The sequence below is a fragment of the Crinia signifera genome, chromosome 3 (genome assembly GCF_055691185.1).
Source record: "Crinia signifera chromosome 3, ASM5569118v1, whole genome shotgun sequence".
In the NCBI taxonomy this organism is placed as follows: Eukaryota; Metazoa; Chordata; class Amphibia; order Anura; family Myobatrachidae; genus Crinia; species Crinia signifera.
This window is the reverse complement of record NC_139219.1, coordinates 80,948,548-80,965,840: the sequence shown is the minus strand read 5'-3', so window position 1 is coordinate 80,965,840 and position 17,293 is coordinate 80,948,548. Positions and strand designations below refer to the sequence as shown.

The 17,293-nt window shown below is 43.5% G+C and overlaps 1 protein-coding gene across 3 annotated transcripts in view; it reads right to left on the bottom strand.

The window, feature by feature from the left end:
• LOC146063590 (proton-coupled folate transporter-like) overlaps window positions 1-15,263 on the bottom strand; it is a 364,667-nt gene extending 349,404 nt beyond the window's left edge. For 2 of the 3 annotated variants that reach the window (XM_083176104.1, XM_083176106.1), the window contains exon 1: window positions 15,009-15,262. The gene's annotated coding sequence lies outside the window, so the exon portion shown is untranslated. Of the gene's footprint in view, window positions 1-15,008 lie in introns of all 3 variants that reach the window. The other variant, XM_083176105.1, reaches the window with a different exon arrangement.
• Between the last annotated feature and the right edge of the window lie 2,030 nt (window positions 15,264-17,293).

Here is a 17,293-nt window from a genome sequence, read left to right as displayed (position 1 = left end):
GTTCTGGAATCCTCTCACACCTTTACAGCTGACAATCCCCAGAGCTGGCAGGGGAGTGGCAGTGGGTGGGGTTTCAGATCACACTACCAGAGAAAGAGGTCAGGTGACACAGCTCTACAGGGGTATAATAGAGAAGTGCATCAGCTACTCAGGGTGAGTCTGGAGATCCCTTCCTCCAGTGCTGGCACTTTCCCCCCTGTGCCCCAAGTGACAGCCAGGCTGTAAACATGAGCTGTAAAGAGGCTGCTGGGCACAGGGGGGTGAAGCTGGAGAGGGAGTTTGGCCAGCGCTGCTGGTTACCACTGAGAGTCTGTAGGCTGTGTAGTCTGAGGGAGCTACCAATAGCACATCTACATCCTAATTAAGCACAGGAGAAGGAGTTAGGGGAGAGACAGACAGAGCAACAGGAGAGCTAAGAGGCATCCTTGATTGGTGAGATCTGGTGAAGTGAATGACTATGACATACTTTAGACCGTGTGTTGCCCATTGTCAGCACCGACCTTGCAAGCCAGCAGAGGAAAGATGCATAGACAAGACAAGTACTCATATGGGCTCTTAGACCAAAGCAGTACAGACAAAAGAAATCCAGTTTCATAAATAAGCCGGCTACCTGGTCTTAGACTGTACTATAAATATATGTCAGGCAGCAATGGCAGAGACATTATCTTAACAGTCCTAAGAGTGTGCCAGTATACCTACTGGAGTACAGCTGAGGGGGGTCCAGAAGACAGCATGGCATATGTACGAAATGGCCAGTGGTGTTATAAGAGAGATACATTTATACAGAGATTTGCTGAGACTACAGCAATATAATAGTAACATTTGTGAGCAAAACTGCAAAGTCTGCTTTGCTTCTTATGACCTGAATCTGATACAATTGTAGCCACACACTTTTATAGACCAAGAGTCTATTTCTCCTAAGAAAATGACACACTGCTGGGAGAAGAGGCAGGGGAAGTCGCTGGTCGGAGGAGCATGTTCCTCCGACCAGCGACTATTAGGGGCTGAAAACGGGAGTGCGCACCTGGCGATTTATCGCCGGTGCACACTCCAATCGCTGGCAATATATGCTGAAATCGCACCAGTGTGTACACAGCTCTAAGGATATAAACAAATTCTGCTAAACAGGCTAAAAGCTGCCCATATACTAGTAAGATTTATCTTCAGATCTGGCTGGTTGGAACAAAAACATGGTTATGGATGAGTGACAGTTTGTCAGTTTTCCAGCATTTCCAAGCAAATGGTCAACTGTCATTTGCTCTCATCCATAACCATGTTTTTGTTCCAACCCGCCAGATCTGAAGATAAATCTGCGTGTGCATGGCCACCTCAAGATATGTTAAAGGAACGTCTCCATACTTTCAGGACTTAATAGGAAAGGGCACCAACATGTGCACTGCCGAGCCCTTTGCTATTGACTACTCATATGTAGACCAAATATTTAAATGATTATACTGCAGTGTAATGGTTTTATGCTGTTTACAAAGTTATATATTAGTTACATATTGTTAATAGAATTGTATAGAAATATGGAACCGTACTGGGACTCCAATGCATTGTCCAGGTGGTGAGAAGTGTCAAGCACATTGTACACCCCTAATGGATATACTGTAAATGGATTAGATTGGTAGTGATGGCAGTAGTTGGATTGGGAAGTGAGGAGTATGGTTGCAAACCTGTTAAGTTTATATATTTATATTATAAGGTCATCAATTAATTAATCATCATAGTGTCCCTTAAATATATTTAGAGCTCATATTTGAAACTATATTTATAACAGAATTTAAGTAACTTTATTATCTCTTCCAATAAAATTATTAAAAACTATTGTTTATCTGTGAGCAGTGGTAATGAGGCATTCCAACAGAATATATAATTGTAGGTAGTTGCATAATTTATAGCAATGTCATTTATCCAACACCACTATGGGTTTTCCCAAGTAGACCCATCATAATATACAATTACTTGGGTGGAGGCACTGAAATAGGAAGGCAAAAACCCTTTAATCGAAGGATAAGGATGAGTAGCAGATTAAAGACATAGTAAATTAGTAGCCCACAATCCCCATAGTGTTCAGCAGTGAGAAAAAGTTTTTTACTGTCAGACTGCCAGCGGCAACCCTCTCTCCCTTCCCCCCTCTTTCGGCTCAAGTACTCTCACCTGAGATCAGTGGCAGAGACACACAGGCAGTGTAATGGTCACCCCTCCCTTCAGCTCTGTTCTTCTCCGTTTTCCTGGGCCTGTCACTGACAGTCACCAGCTCCGCCCCCAGACTACATGAGGAGCTGCTGCAGCATGAAGCCTGGCAAGTAATTATTATTAATTTATTAACAGTTTCTTATATAGCGCATACATATTACGCAGCGCTTTACAGAGAATATTTGAACATTCACATCAGTCCCTGCACCAGTGGAGCTTACAATCTATATTCCCTACCACATGTACACACAGACATTCTAGGGTTAATTTTTGTTGGAAGCCAATTAACCTATCTGTTTATTTTTGGATTGTGGGAGGAAACTGGAGTACACAGAGTGAACCCATGCAAGCACGGGGAGAATATACAAACTCCACACAGCTAGAGCCATGGTGGGGATCGAACCCATGACCTCAACGCGGTGAGGCAGTAATGCTAACCATTACACCATCCATGTTGCCATGTACATTGTTCTATACTGGATACTTGATGAGTAGCATTGGGATCAAATCTGTATTGGGTGCTGCATAGCACTATGTGCTATGCGATTTTGACTATATAGTCAAATCGACAGTGAACATCGCACCTCGTGTACACAGCATGAGTGTGTGTACTGTGTATACTGTATGTATGTGCCTATTTGTGGTATGTGCATGTACTGTGTGCCTATATGTAGTGTGTGTGGACAGTCAAAAGGTTGACACAAGAATCACATTTTTAGTCCTAAATGTCAACACCGTTGACATGGGCACAGTCTAAATGTACCACATCAGCTTGCCATGCTTTGGGCATGGTGCCTCACTATTTTATTCTCCCATCGCACCCTAGTTGATGGTAGAGCATGCAATACCATTTATCGTCTAAACAAAAAGTAAGACACTCATGTCAACCTTTTGACTGTTGACCTTGCCATTGTCGACCTAATGTTTGTGTCGACCTTCTGTCCATGTCAACCTTGGGTGTGTTATCCTAGTATTTGTCGACCTAGGCATCATTGACTTAGGGTCCGGATACCAACATGTTATAGTAGATCGATGATGTCTAGTTCAACAGTCATGTGGTCAACCATGGTCGAACATGTCTAGTTAGATGCCAAAAATAGTCATGTGTCTAGATGGACAGTAACAGAAGATTGACGCAAGCAAAAGGGAATTTTGTTGACTGCAAGATCTCCCATGCACAGCCGTGGCACTAAAGTGGCTATCAATGGGGCAACATTATCTGCAACTGTCAAAATCGATAGCTGCACGTGTCAGAATTATCAGTTTCACACAGGGCTATTTTTCTGCAGTCTCCAGCAGGAACTGTGGCCCTTATTCTAGTTCACTCTGACAAAATATTTCTTAGATGGACAAAACCATGTGCACTGCAGGTGAGGCAGGTGTAAAACCCCACCCAAATCGAATTATCTCTGCACAAGTAACACCTGCCTCACCTGCAGTGCACATGGTTTTGTCCATCTAAGAAATATTTTGTCAGAAAGAGTGAACTAGAATAAGGGCCTCAGTTCCTGCTGGAGCCTTCTGAAAAATAGCCCTGGTTTCACATACTGTTCAAACATTGTCCCTTATTATTAGGGAGCTATCTTATAGCAGTGCCCCTGTTCCATAGCCCACTTTTCATGGGGAGAATTGGTATCAGTACACTTAGGCCACTCCCCATAAAAACCCTTCATAAATTTAACCCAACGTTTGGGAAATATTTAATACTAGGACCAGTAGGAGGGTAGTATACACATTCCCTTAGAAATACCTCCACTTGAAATGCTGGTGTCCTAGATCATCTTAAGTAATGCCAGTCCTGTGTAGTGCTTTTCTACTCTGCTATGCATTATACTTAACCTTAAGTAAAACTGTTCCAAGGTAGTTAGAAAACAATGGTATTATACTTCCTCAACGTGTATTGTTCATTTTTCTCAATATGACTGATGGCACTGGTCATGGTTGATAGGTCATCAATGCTTAGGGTGACAATGAAAAGGTTCACCATTAATAGTCGACAAGCACAATGTTGACTTCGACAAAGGTGGACACAGGCAACATGTCAATTGTCAACACATGAAAAAGTCGACATGGGTTGTTTTGCAATTATTTTTAGACTTTTTCATGCTTTACAATCCACGTGGACTACAATTTTGAAATAGTTAAGTGCTCGAAGCATAGTGAGCAAAGCAAACCATGTGATGGTATGCGTTACACTAATTGGGGGTCTGTCTCAACAGATGTCAGTATTGTCAACAAAGAAATGTGAAAAACCCATGTCAACCTTTTCCATATGCCAATCATTACCATGTCGACATATTACCCATGTCAGCCTTTTGTCTGTGTCGAGCTTGTGCCTGTCGATCATTCTCTTCAGTGTGTTTAAGTAAAATATTGCTTATTGAGATGACAGCGTATGGCTTATGTCCCTGATGCTATAAATAGGTCTTGGGTAAACTTCCAGTTCCAGCTCATGGAGTAGGCCTCTCCGCTACCCCCATCCTACACCAGCAGCACACATTGGGGGTTATTCTGGTTGATTCGCAAGGCTGCGAATTCGCAGCCTTGCGAGTCCACCAAACCCCGCCCGGCATATGAGGACTTGTACCAGGAGTTGTGGTACGGTTTCTTCTAGACTTTTGATTGTTTTCTTCCTTTATATATGTTTTGGGGGTGGTTGGGCAAGTGGGTGCAGCTCATGCTGGATTCAGTATACGCTTGCTTGAGCGTTGTGTTCATAGTCATACACATGATGTTTGGCCCTAGTTGCTAGCATACATGAGCTTTTCACTTTTGATACATTCTGCTTCCTTCTGTTTCCCCCACCCTCTTTCCTACCCCCTCTTCACCATCCCCACCCTTCCAAACTCCTTGCTTTAATGCAAATTACATGTACAACCTTTCTTTATTAATGTGCAGTGGTGAGATAGTGTCCTTAGGGACACCACGTCTCTTTCATTAGTATACTGCATAATGCCTGATCTACACATTTGTACGTGGAATGTAGGCGGTATACATTCCCTGTCCAAAAGGAGACATTTTTTACTTGATCTTAACAAAACAAATGCTGACTTGGTCTTTTTACAGGAGACACACCTAACATCCCCAGAGACTCTGAAACTCCAGATGCTCGGCTGGTCTGTAGCTACATCATCTTCTTACAAATCTAAGGGACAAGGAGTGGTCATTCTCTAAAGCATGGGTCCTCAAACTGCGGCCCTCCAGATGTTGTGAAACTACAAATCCCAGCATGCCTTGCCACAGTTTTAACACTCCCTTATAGCAAAACTGTGGCAAAGCATGCTGGGATTTGTAGTTTCACAACATCTGGAGGGCCGCAGTTTGAGGACCCATGCCAGGGGTGTCCAACCTTTCACCTTCCCTGGGCCACATCAGAAGATGAAAATTTGGTTTGGGCCGCACATAAAATAAAATAACAGTAACTATACCTGATCATCCCAAAAAACATAGAAAACATAGTTAACAGATTAAATTTACTTGGAAATGAAGTTAGTGAGATGTTTGACATTGTTTCTCACATTCTGACACAGAGAATAAGCCGAAATTCACATTCTGACACAGAGAATAAGCCAAAATTCACAATGTGACACAGGGAATGAGTACAAATTCACATTGTGACACAGAAAATAAGCTGAAATCCACATTCTGACACAGGGTGCCAGATAACACATATGCCCCCACAGTGCCATATAACACAAATGCCCCCACAGTGCCATATAACACAAATGCCCCCACAGTGCCATATAACACAAATGCCCCCACAGTGCCATATAAGACATATGCCCCCACAGTGCCACATAAGACATACTGTATGCCCCCACAGTGCCATATAAGACATATGCCCCCACAGTGCCATATAGCACATATGCCCCCACAGTGCCATATAGCACATATGCCCCCACAGTGCCATATAGCACATATGCCCCCACAGTGCCATATAAGACATATGCCCCCACAGTGCCATATAAGACATATGCCCCCCACAGTGCCATATAAGACATATGCCCCCACAGTGCCATATAAGACATATGCCCCCACAGTGCCATATAACACAAATGCCCCCACAGTGCCATATAACACAAATGCCCCCACAGTGCCATATAACACAAATGCCCCCACAGTGCCATATAGCACATATTGTATGCCCCACAGTGCCATATAAGACATATGCCCCCACAGTGCCATATAAGACATATGCCCCCACAGTGCCATATAAGACATATGCCCCCACAGTGCCATATAAGACATATGCCCCCACAGTGCCATATAAGACATATGCCCCCACAGTGCCATATAGCACATATGCCCCCACAGTGCCATATAGCACATATGCCCCCACAGTGCCATATAGCACATATGCCCCCACAGTGCCATATAAGACATATGCCTCCACAGTGCCATATAAGACATATGCCCCCACAGTGCCATATAAGACATATGCCCCCACAGTGCCATATAAGACATATGCCCCCACAGTGCCATATAAGACATATGCCCCCACAGTGCCATATAAGACATATGCCCCCACAGTGCCATATAAGACATATGCCCCCACAGTGCCATATAACACATATGCCCCAACAGACCTGTATTAAGTTTCACCGTCCGCCCCTCCACCTTCAGCACTGCAGTGGGACCCAGTGCTGTCCGCCCCAAGACACCAGTAACACACAGTGCTGTGCCGCCAGACATGCGTCCTTCCATCCCTATGGCTGCCGACTGCACGCAGACTAGAGTTCCCGCCTCCACCGACGCCTGACATAGTGTAAGCGCCGTACTCCAGTGCGCGGGTGCGTGGTGACGTCACCCGTGCACTCGCGCACCTCCGTAAAGGACTGCTGGGACCGGACTAAGTGCAGGAATCAGAAGAAACATCAATGTTCATGCCTGCAAAATTGCACTGGGCCGCATTACTAGGCAACCTGGGACGCATGCGGCCCGCGGGCTGCGGGTTGGACAAGCCTGCTCTAAAGGATAGCCCTTCCACTGGAGGATACACAGGAAACTTTTGTACTGCACATGACTCTCTCTCCCATATCAACTACATATTTCTCTTGCATGCACTCTTCCCCCTGGTACCTGCCTCTCACATCTCTTCTATCTTCCTTTCTGACCATGCTGTGCTTGCTTCCACCATTTCCTTCCCAGAAGATCCTGGCTCCTCTAAATTATGGAGATTTCCATTCAGATTCTCCAAATACACTAAATTTCATAGCTTGCTGGAGACCACATGGGAGGACTTCTATGCCAATAATGCTGAACATGCCCTTTCAAACCGAACCTTGTTTTAAAGGCAACCAAAAGCAGTGCTGACGGGTACCATAATGTCCATCACCGCGGCCTTCAACAAGAAATACTCCAAAGTATATCCTATTACAGAACTCCTTAACTGAGGCCTTTCAGCAATTTAAGACTTCCCCATCTCCCCTTCACAGATTACTATGCCTATTGGCTAAGACACAGTTTGATGAATACCTATCTGAAATGGGTGACAGATACCTTTTTTATGTGAATCATAAATTTCACAGATTTGGGAACAAAACCGTCCACCTCCTCACTAATCTGTTGAAGATATCCCAGAAATCAGCAGTTGTGCATCCTTTACGCACGACTGACAGGGATATTGCTTCCTCCAACAAGCTCATAGCTGAAATTATGCAGCTTTTCTATAAAGATTTATACTCCACATACTTACCCTCTGGTAGTTCCCTCGGCCATGGTGAGACTACTGACTCGAGACCTCCAGACATCCGTACATCAGCCCCTCTCCCTAATCCAGCTTCACTGCCCTCTTCACATCCCCAATCTGGGACTCTCTAAACTTCCCATCTCTGTGCCAGATATGTCTTCCATGCTACAATCCTCCGTTTCTCTGGATGAGGTCAATATGGCTATTAAGCATCTAAAACCCAACAAGGCCCCTGGCCCCGATAGTTATGACAGTGATTTTTACAAAACACTCCTGCCTAAGATTTGCCCCATGTTATCTTTTAAATCTAAAGTACAAGCTATTGGCAAAAATACTTGCTGATAGACTCAAAAAGATCTTGACCTACATAATCCACCCGGACCAAACAGGGTTTATTTCTGGGAAACATTCTGCGGTAAACGTATGGAGGGTTGTTGCAACTTTGTCTGAGTGTAAAACCAACCCACTCTTTCAGAATTCTGCAATTCTCTCCCTAGATGCTGAAAATGCCACATCAAGTGGTACCATCTCTTGGCCACTATAACTTGTTTTAATTTTCCTGATTTCATCATCAAAGCAATTTGTATTCTGCATTCATCTCTCCGCATAGTGTTCTAGCACCCGCCATGCAGTTCCTTTTCACTGCCTATGGTGTCGCTGTCTTCTGTAGTGCTTCTAGCAAAGTGTGGTTGGAATATAAGCACTGATATGCAAACCAGACCTGTGCTAGAAACACCACAGCAGACAGCGACACCCCAGGCAGGGAAGAGGAACTGCATGGGCTTCAAAAATGACGGGTGCTAGAATGAACACTACCGCACTAAGGTGTCTTGCAACGGTTTCCTGTCTGAACCCTTTATTACTGAAAAGGGGAAGAGGCAGGGTTGTCCCCTCCTGACCCTTTTTTCGCAATGGCCCTGGAGCCATTGGCTATGGCCCTTAGTTCCTCGCGTCTATAAGGGTATTGTGATAAATGACGCTGATTGCTTTCTGAGGATGATATGCTCCTATATGTTTCTGACCCATTGGAATCAATCCCCGGAATATTGAGATTAATCTTGGAGTTTGGTGGGGTTGCTTGATACAGAATTAATATAACAATCTGAATTGCTACCCCTAACCTGCCCAACTTCTATCATCTCCACTGTTATCTCCTCCTCACCCTTTAAATTAACGCAGTCCCATTTTAAATATTTGGAGGTTTAGATATCTGGGGATCTCTCCAATTTATCTAAACTGAACTTTACATCAACTATCATGAAAGTTATAACCAAACTAGAGGGATGGGCTACTCTTTTGGTAGGATAGCCTTACTGAAATCGGTAATATTCCCCCCAAAAAAGTATGTGATGCAATTCTTTCCCTTTTTGATTACTGGTGTAGATATGCATTGTTTAAAAAAAGCCATGTTACATTTTCTTTGTAATGGGAAGAAACCCAAAATTGCCTATTCCAAATTGGTCATGGACAAGCTGATAGGAGGAGCTGGGTTACCTGACTTTCCATCTTAATCCATCTCTATCGTCTCGTGCTGCGCGACCGACTGGATACTCAACCGTGGGGCTTACACTGATTTACTGTTGGAAGCTGCCGTAGTTCACCCTTAATCTATCTGTGCAGAGCATGCTAAAAATAAATCACTCATTCCTCCCTCTATTCTTAACCATCACCTCTTTCATGACACCTACTTCAGCTGGGTGAAATTGCATAGAAAACTCAAACTAGATTATAGGGCTTCCCCTTATGTGTCGGGAATACTGCCGGCTAAAGTGCTCCTGTAGCCGGAAGTTTGTGGTGTTGTTGTGTTGTAGCATTGGGAACAACATCACACACAAACTACCGGCTACAGGAGCACTGTAGCCAGCAGTTTGTGGTGGTTTTGTTGTGTTGTAGCATTGGAAACAACACAACACACTGCCAACTACAGGAGGACACAGATTAGTGGAGCAGCATTAACAAACAAATACCAGCCTTGGGCCTTTGCAACAGCGCATGTCCCCATGTCTCCAAAAGCCCCCACAACTGACCCCACACACTCTTGCCTGTTCTGGGTGCACAAAAATCGGTCAAGCCAACACTCACCTCAATGTTATGTTTATAAAATGTGTAAATTGCATGCGATTGTTCACCGCACTGTCATTTGAATTGTATGCAAAATATATGTTCTGTTTTATTCCAAGTGAAAAATCATTTTGCACAATAAAAAAACTTGTCATTTATCACTAACACACGAAAGGAGCGGAGCACAGCATTACCATACTTTATCCTGAGGCTTATGCTTGTCTTTGCTTTGTATCTTCAATGTCTGTATGTTATTTATTTATGGACAAAACAATAAAAATTGTTATTTAAAAAAAAAAATATATCTATCTATCTATCTCCTGGGGTTTGTTTACCAAGTGGTAGTTTGCAAAATCCACCTCTTTCCTAATTTGGGCCCCTTTCCTCCACTCCACCCTTAGCCCTCAGGGGCCAAGGTTCAATGCACCTGCTGCACCATTGGTAGTTCTGCCTCTGGCAAGACACAAAAGTATTGTCTATTGGCCTGATTCTGAGATGCATATTAATTTGATGTCAATGCCATTTTGATGATTTACATGTACAGATCTCAACTTGACATTGCTTGCAGGGCACTAGACACTGCAGGGTTTATATACTAAGATGGGATTGTTATTGAAGATGGGATGTTGCTATGGGTAACCAATCCAATTATTTTATCTTTTAGAACAGTGGTTCACAACCCCCAACAGTGCACATTTTCCAGGTCACCCGGCAGGTGCACAGATTATTCAGGCACATTTTAAAAGATCCACAGGTGGAGGTAATTATATCACTTGTGATTCTGTGTGGGGACCTGGAAAACATGCACTGTTGGGGGTACTTGAGGACCAGGGTTGGGAACCACTGTTTTAGAAGTTGCTGAATAAATATTAGATTTTTCATTGGTTGCTATGGGCAAACCATCTTAAATAGAACTCCCATCTAAGTAAATAAACCCCTGCAGCGGATCACCAGCAGTGTGGTCTTTCAGATCAAGTTGCCTCCTGCCTCTTTTGCGGGTCCGGTATGGGATCCCAGTGGTCGAAATACCAAAGCCAGGCTCCCAACAGGGGGCAAGCGCAACACCGCCACTTGCATGCTCACTGTGCTTGCCACGCTGCAGGCCCGGTGCCTCGCTACGCATGGCACACTATATTTTTTCTCTCTTTATGGGTGTTGTGGACACCCACAGAGGGGGAATATGTTGGGATTGTGGTGGTCATAATCCCGGCATCGGTATTTCGATCGCATATTTTAAAACAGCCACTAAGACACATATCTGTAATGAGCCTACCTCTGAATCCGTGCCTATGACCACATTGGTGCTTAAGTGTACTACATATAGCAGGGCCTCCTTGATCATTAGCATGGAGGATTTCTCTAAAAAAAAAACTTTAGGTCAGTACATACATTTCTTTGGGTGTTCAATTTAATCCATAACACATTGCTTTGTCTTGTATGCTATCTTAAAGCAGTTTAAAGGCTTTGCAACATCCAGAATGTGACTTTTATTGAGCAGGTAACAGCCGACTCAGACATAAAACTGAGCTCATCAGTATGCAGAAACAGACAAATTCATGTGCGCACACACATTATTCATTCACTCTGACCAACAACCAGGTCAGTTTTAGAAGAAAGTAGGTTACAAAGAAGCAAAAAACAATAACTTCCATTATAGAAAAAAGAGAAGAAAAGACAATTGTTCAATAGATAATACATGTGGGAGTACTAAATTCAGTGTTTCAAGGTTTTATATAGGATAAACAGCCTTGTAATTTCCACTGAACTCTTTCTGCTACTGAAGTTACTTTATTGGAAGAACTTTCAGCATTACGTAACAAATTTGAATTTTATTTCAAAATACTGTAGTACCACACACTGTAATGCTATATACTATAAATAAGATATGTTTAGATCTTAGGCTCATTAGAATAGAAAAATATTCCTCCTGTAGTTAATTTTGAAAAGTTCTCATTTGTACCATTATACAAACACTGCAGGAGATGCTGGCATGTGCTTTGCAGATAGGTAGTAATTAGGATTAATAAACTCGTATGTCAATGCCTGCCATATTTAAGTACACTGTAATAAACTGCGATGAATGAATGAGTTCCATTCTTTAGGGTTATAAAACCGGGACTGGCAATGCCCCGAGTCACTGAGCACCCTGGGGGACCTTCGCTGGATAATGTCTCATCTTGAATGGTAGAAAAGAGTGGCAGATTGTGGGGTGGCATGCAGGACAAAGAGTAGGAGAAGGGATCAGGAGTGATGGGGTAGAGACAAGACACACAAAGGGAGGGTGGCAGCATTAGAGAAGGACATACAATGGGACAGGCACATGGTGGTTGTGATGCTTTAACATACCCAGAGGTTGGTGGCTTTGACAAACACAGGGGCTGGTGATGTGGGACAGATGTGAGGAGAGGGAATGGCGAAGATAAGAAGGCCAGACACATCGGTCTGGCATGGGACAGGCATGATTGAGTGGAAAGGCTGGGAAACAGGGCTAAAATGAGACAGGCACAGGAGAATATGGTATAAGGCAGACATAGGGGGGGTTGTGCTGTAAAACAAAAGGCATGAAAGGTTTAGAACAGCAGGGTAGCATATGGCATAGAAGAAAAACAAGGGATGGTACAAGAGAGATAGGGGGAAGATGTCTGATGACTCTTCACAACTTGCAGGATTATAAGAAAAAGACTAGGACACAATAGCCTTCAGTGAAACACCAATTATAAAGAAATCATAACTGACATATACCAAAGTAGCTACAAGGTACAAAAGGTATGACTAATAGGTGCACAATCAAACCAAAGTGCTGCTACATACAGATCCACAGAGTGGAAAACACCTTCGACTACTCAAATCTTTCGGATTCATTCCTTTCCACTTGCATATACCAAAGTAGCAAAAATAGTTTGATACTACAAAACTATTGGTGTGATTGCCTTGCTTTGAAAACTTCTGTTACTACAGCAAAAACGCCCAGTGTGTATGGACCTTAAGCAGGGGCAGCTCTTACCTCTGCGGAGGAAGTGGGCTGCAGCGATGCGGGCCCCCATCTGCTGGCACCGCTGCCGCGGTGCTTGTGGGCCACGATGCTGCCACTGCCAATCACGCTCCAGCAGCCGTTCCCCACCATGGGGCATTCGCAGTAGCTTGGTCAGTACTGTGCATGCGCTGGCCCCAGCCTCTATATGGCCTGCTTTTGCAGCAGTCCCCAGAGGGAGATTCAGGGTCCTGGCTGCATGGAACCCGGGTTTTATGGGCTGATGCTCTGCAGCCCATGTAGAGGCATCCCGGAGGGAGGGTATACCTCCCAATGCCTTGTGTGACTGGGCGGTCAGACTTCCAAGAGGAAGTCATTTCCAGTCACAGTGAAGCCAGAGCAGTCTCACAGACTGCATCTGGCTTCACTTAGGCAGAGAACAGTGGTGGATTTTTCCTGGGGGGCTGCAGCCCTGCAGCCAGTGGCGTAACTATGGTGTGGCAGCCCCGGCTGTGGCTTTAGGGAGCCAGCAATCTCGAGGTGCTTTGAAAAATACCTGCTGTCCTGTACTAATACACAGTTTGCTGTATACTGTAGCTGCATATTGTAGGTGACAGCCCACCCCCCTTCCCCAGTCATCTCACCTTCTCTGTGCCTGGAGGAGCACACACTTCCGCTAGTTTCCCCTGGTAATGGAGGGCTAGAGTATGTCAGCGGATAGGATGTCCTCCCTGTTACGCCGCATGGGTGCAAGTCACTCCTGGGGAGCGACATGGCCCAGGTAACCAGTCTGCACCATTGTCATGTTTTACTGAAAAGGGGGGGGGGGGCACCACAAATGTTTTGGCTGGGTGAGCTAAATTTATAGTTATGCAACTGCCTGCAGCCCATATATAAAAACTGCCACTGACCTTTAAGGTGTGTACCACGGTAAGATATAGTGCAAAATCTAGCACACTATCTAGCTAGTTTCGAATAGCATGCTAGATAGTGCACTATATCTTACCGTGTGTACGCACTATCCGACGTACGATGCGCGCTCCCGACGGTTGTCTGGGAGGGAGCTGCTCGGGTGAGCATGCAACTCAATCTGGCTAGAAAGCATAAGATAGTATAGTGTAGTACAGTTGTGACGTCATATCGTAAATGATATCTTATGCACATTGTACGTTATTTTAAGCACAAATCTTATGCTTTTGACCACTGGGACTTTCCTGGGAAATCGTATACAATATCATACGGAACATAAATCGTACCATGGGTACGCACCTTAAGGGTTCAAGTATAGGGCATGGGACACCTTCAAAACCACACCAAGGCATCACACTAGGGCAGCAACTTTATATTTTGTATTTTACTGTATACTACCAAATAGGATCCATAATTCCAGTAAGTATTTTTTTAGGCACTGTATTATTTGTCGCATCAAGCTGCCCTCCAAAAAAACAGTGGGGCAGATGTATTAAGCCTTAACAAGAGATAAATTCAAGTGTGATAAGGAGAGATAAACATCCAGCCAATCAGCTCCTTACTGACTTTTTTCAAACACAGGCTGTAACATGGCAGTTGGCAGGTGATTGGCTGGATGTTTATCTCTCCTTATCACACTTGCATTTATCTCTTGTTAAGGCTTAATACATCTGCCCTAATATTAATTTACAGTTATTTCTACTCTGTTTATTATACACTGCCAATGAAACACACAATATACAACATGATAAGAAGGAAGCATGAGGTGGTAAAGGATTGACTTGTTAGAGACAGAAGCCTGTTACCAATGCCCCCTAATACTTCCACCACAGCCATTCTAGTGCATGGAAAAACAATAGCACTAGCAGGACAAACACAGCCTTTCCCTACAATGGCTTGTGGTGTATGTCATGTCTGCAATTGTTTTATATTTTTTGGAGCAAACTTTTCCCTTTATTTCTAGAGTTGATTGTTACCTGTATTCTACTATATTTAATTTAAAATATGTTTAATTGCACACAAGACCATAAAACTAACTACACAAATTACACACTTATCTCACAAACTGACCTTTTCTCTCTTTCCATGACTGCAGGACTTCTGTACGGTGTCACAAACCTGGATTATTTTGCTTGTTAACTTCACTTTGCAGTATTCCCAGAGATCCTCGCTGTTCCTTCATTTGGTGTGCATCTGCTATGCTTTGCAAAGCTTCAGCACTAATCATGCACCTGTGGAATTCCAGCCTGCTGCAGAATATACCATCCAGCCATTAAACTCTCAAGTACCTGGCTGCTAGTTATGCATCACCTTTAGTTTGCAATATTTGTACCCTGCAGAGTGTTCCCATTATGCTACTGTGGCATCCTACTTATTTGTCCTGCAGTATACTTGCAGTAGTTATTCACATCTGATTGGCGATTATTCCAGAATCCATATCTGGTATTACAGGTAACTCCAAGAGCAGCCTTCCAATCTTTGCTAGACAAGAGGTTTGTTAATTCAAGTAGAAAGAGAAAAATAAACTTAGGTGGGATGCACTCTCATCCAGATATAAGGAAAATTGGAATTATATTAAAACAATATTTTTATTTTTTAAATATAAAATTAAGCTCTCTTACACACATACGCTGACCATGTTACAATTGTCCTATTTTCCTATGGGGTTTAAATATGCACACACTGGGGGAAATTTACTAAGAATACGAAAATTCGTATTCTAAATATGAATGAATATGACTGGCATCGCCATCGTATTTCATTTACAAATTCGTATTCCAGAGGGAAATTTACAAAAGCAATTGTATTTAGGGATGTGCACCAGGCAATTTTCATTTTTCGTGAAACACGTTTTGGGTCTGTATCTCGGGCACTATTTTCGATCTGGATCTGTTTCAAAACACCACCATGTTTCTTGTTTTGGGTTCTGATTTTTTTTTTTTTTTTTTAAGAGCATAAATCTGCTTTTTTTAATTGATTTTTTTATTATTATTTTTTTGCTCCTACGCTATTATTAACCTCATTATCAATAATCATTAATTTCCACTCTATTCCGAACACCTCACAATATGGTTTTAAGGGCAAATGGTTGCACCGAGGTAGCTGGATAACTATACTAAGCCACACGAGTGCGCGGCACAAACACGTGGCTGATCTAGGAGTGGCACTGCAACGGCAGACAGGATGGCAGTTTGAAAAACCAGGCCCCAAAAAGCACATAATGGCAAAAAAGAGGTGCAAGATGGAATTGTCCTTGGGCCCTCCCACCCACCCTTATGTTGCATAAATACGACATGCACACTTTAACAAACCAATCACTTCAGCGACAGGGTCTGCCACACGACTATGGCTGAAATTATTGGTTTGTTTGGGCCCCACAAAAAAGAAGCAAGTCACCTCTCCCTGTACAAACTGGCTCTATAGAGGCAAGATGTCGTCCTCATCCAATTCATTTTCATTAACATCATCTTCTCCACATTTTGCGGAAGCAACCTTCTACGCCGATCACTGACCAGGTTCCCCGCTGCACTAAAAACTCTTTCAGAGTACACACTGGAGGGGGGACAATGCAGGTAAAATAGAGCCAGTTTGTACAGGGGTCTCCAAACTGCCTTTTTTCCTGCCAGTAAAGGTAAGGACTGTCTGACATGTCTACTTTGATGCTGTCACCAAAGTAAGGGAAATTGGCTCTAAATTGCACACCCTCAGTAATGAAAGGTGCCATCTGCTGAGAATAAATGGGTTACACAGAGAGAGAGAGTGCAAATGCACTATGCTATCATTACATTATAATATAATATATAATAAGAGGTTGTTGGTATATCATTGGCCAGTGATATTGGCCTGCCCACCAATCAACCAGGTCACCTCTTGTCGAGCAGGTCCCTAACACTCTGGGGTCACCACCTGGGACGCAGGGAACCCCGAAACATGATCCAGCCAAGACCCCCCCAGGGCATCACAATAAAGAATAGGGATAGTAAAGTGGTGAAATTATAAGAATGGAGGTCCCTACTATATGTTTGAAGGTAGAGAGTATATGAAAAAAGAAGTGCATACATAAATACAGGTGGTGACCCCAGAGTGTTAGGGACCTGCTCGACAAGAGGTGACCTGGACGATTGGTGGGCAGGCCAATATCACTGGCCAATGATATACCAACAACCTCTTATTATATATTATAATGTAATGATAGCATAGTGCATTTGCACCCTCTCTCTCTGTGTAACCCATTTATTCTCAGCAGATGGCACCTTTCATCACTGAGGGTGTGCAATTTAGAGCCAATTTCCCCTACCATGTATCTGTGTAGCAATACACACCTGAGGTTTGAGAATGCCTCAATCTAGATTAGCACCCCTCCCCCACCACCCTCTATGTTTTTAAGCAGGGAACCAGCATGG